Source organism: Sander lucioperca, unplaced genomic scaffold, assembly GCF_008315115.2.
Source record: "Sander lucioperca isolate FBNREF2018 unplaced genomic scaffold, SLUC_FBN_1.2 Unpl_17, whole genome shotgun sequence".
Lineage (NCBI taxonomy): Eukaryota > Metazoa > Chordata > Actinopteri > Perciformes > Percidae > Sander > Sander lucioperca.
Window position 1 is genome coordinate 6,171 of NW_023396208.1, and position 2,173 is coordinate 8,343.

The 2,173-nt window shown below is 37.6% G+C and overlaps 1 long non-coding RNA gene across 1 annotated transcript; it reads left to right on the plus strand.

Moving 5' to 3' along the window:
- Positions 1–477: 477 nt before the first annotated feature.
- Positions 478–1,724, plus strand: LOC116067095. Its single transcript, XR_004109106.1, has 3 exons — positions 478–521; positions 1,223–1,325; positions 1,531–1,724. It is a non-coding gene; the product is annotated as an uncharacterized LOC116067095 (long non-coding RNA).
- The last annotated feature ends 449 nt before the right edge of the window (positions 1,725–2,173 follow it).

Genomic DNA, 2,173 nt, shown 5'->3' on the forward strand with positions numbered 1-2,173 from the left:
GGAGCTGTTGGCCATCACACTGTAAAAAGTAGTTAAATGTTGGTCTGTCTTTGTTCATCTTAGCTGTGTGTCTGGTTCTGGATGTAGGTTACATTGACAGCAACCAAAAACCAGAGTCAGATTTCTTGTATTTGTTGACATATTATAAAGATATTCAGAACTTATATGTTTGTTAAATTATCCAGAAGAGTTAAATGTTTATATATTGAACAACATTGATGGTCCTATTTTAACGATCTAGGCGGACAGCGTAAAGCTCCTGGTGCAGGTGTGTTTAAGGCGTGTCCAAATCCACTTTTGCTAGTTTGACGGTGGAAAAAAGGGTCTGTGTGTCGGGCGCATGGTTCAAAAGGGTTGTACTTAGTGTCTTCATTAATCAGAGGTGTGTTTTTTACGGTGGCCCAGACGGTTCGACACAAACACAAAAGCTACAACGCAGATAAGCGACAACGGAAGTTAGCCTGTTGTTGACAAACTGAGCCGATGGATGAGGAGGAGGAAAGTTCTTGTATGTTTGAGAAGTAAGTGAAACATGGTTCCTTGCTAATTATGATTACTGTAGTTATGCGATTGTCACAAATATTCAACGTTGTTCAATATCTTTGTATTTTCATATGTATGTACTCTGCCTTTTAGGCTACGAAGCTACAGCTATAACATTATCTAAATGGCGCCCAGCGTCTTTTAACGCGTGAGTCATACGTTTAAAGTCTATAGCTTGTCACGTTTAGTGAAGCTGTTTAAATCACACTAATATTATATCCCACTGTTACGTGCTTGTAACTTGTTAACCGTATCTATCTGGTTATTGATCAGCTCTCAGCGGCAAATTCCCTCGGTACGGATGGTTTGGAAAGTGTGTGTGTGTGTGTGTGTGTGTGGTTATGGTTACGGTAAACAGATGTTTAAAGTGAATGCTAATTGTGTTACCTTTAATATGCTGCCTATTACAGTGTTAGGGGGGCGTAATATATCATACATACACACATACACAGGTTGGTCTGAATGAAATAAACCCAGAATTTTAACCATGACCTTGCTTCGTGCTTACTACTGGAGGGAGCTAATGAATCAATAACTATATGGGTCTGTGTATGCACCAGTACACGTGTATGAAGGGATCAAAATTGTCCAGAAGAGTAGCTACAGTACCATCCCACAAGTTTGAGAACATGTGCCTTGGTTGTAGTCTAAAACGTTGCTTTCCTTGATCTTTTAACAGGTTATGTTTCATCCATTTTGTGGAGTGAACCTTCAACACGTTCTGTCATATTGTGGGAAATGTGGCAGAAATGTTCAGTTTTTATGGAGTCTTCAAGATGAAGGTATGCTATGTTTAGTTCTGACAGGTAGTTTCAGTAGATACTGGACTTTGTTATTTGACAAATGAAGATTAGAATCACGAGTTAACCACTTAAGGAAATTGTGAAACTATGAGTATCTTTTACTCTGTACTGTTTCTAAAACATGGTACATTAATACAGTGCATCTAATAGTCTTAAATATGGTGTCCTCATTCCTACCCATCAGGTCCTGAAGCTACAATGGTAGATGAAGTTATTCTGAAGTATTTCACAGAACACCACAGTTATGAAATGATAATGGACTTACTGGCAACCAACCACAACATTAATTGAGTCTTAGCACTTTAGAAAGAAGACTACAGGATGCAGGCCTGACCCGGAGGACTAACTACACTCCGAGCGAGGCAGCTATTTCTGAGGTACTTAACCCTTGTGTGGTGTTCATATGTTTGTTACACAGCCAATGTTCCCGGTCTGGTGGACCCACCACATTATTAGGCTTTTAAATCAATACAGCCGTAACAATTTATGTAAAAAAAATACTTAATACTTTAGCTCAATTACCAATGATAGATACATCATTTATGGTTCATATTTGCCATTTACCCCTGTGAGGTCACATTTATGATCATATGATCATTTTCGTTTTTTGTGAGAAAATAAGGAAATTCAATTATAAAAAAGGTAAAACAAAGAAACAAGATTTTTGATCATTATTGGTGCTTATTTCTTAGAACTTAATCAGAACAGGTGAAAGTGATTGAAATATAACAATTTTGTAACTTTGTATGGGAATAGCAGGTGCAGAAAGACAACATAGTTTCATAGCACCGACATTTAAATACACTTGGCACATATGTAATAGTTAT